This window comes from Brassica oleracea, chromosome C3, assembly GCF_000695525.1.
Source record: "Brassica oleracea var. oleracea cultivar TO1000 chromosome C3, BOL, whole genome shotgun sequence".
Classification (NCBI taxonomy): domain Eukaryota; kingdom Viridiplantae; phylum Streptophyta; class Magnoliopsida; order Brassicales; family Brassicaceae; genus Brassica; species Brassica oleracea.
The window spans coordinates 10,436,419-10,436,712 of record NC_027750.1 but is presented as its reverse complement, the minus strand read 5'-3'; positions in this window follow the sequence as shown (position 1 = coordinate 10,436,712).

Sequence of the window (294 nt, the reverse complement as noted above, 5' to 3'; positions counted from 1 at the left end):
TGGAATGACTACTTCAGTGAAAATCCTACATTTCCGCCTCATTTATTCAGACGACGTTTCCGCATGAACAAGGTGGTATTCATGCGTATTGTCGATCGCCTCTCAGAAAATTTTCCCTTCTTTCAACAAAGAAAAGATGCAACTGGAAGGTTAGGTCTATCTCCACTCCAAAAGTGTACGGCGGCTCTTCGTATGCTTGCTTATGGTTGTGCTGCTGACGCCGTTGACGAATATCTCCGACTTGGTCAAAGCACAACACTTTCATGTTTAAGCAATTTCACAGAAGGCGTAATA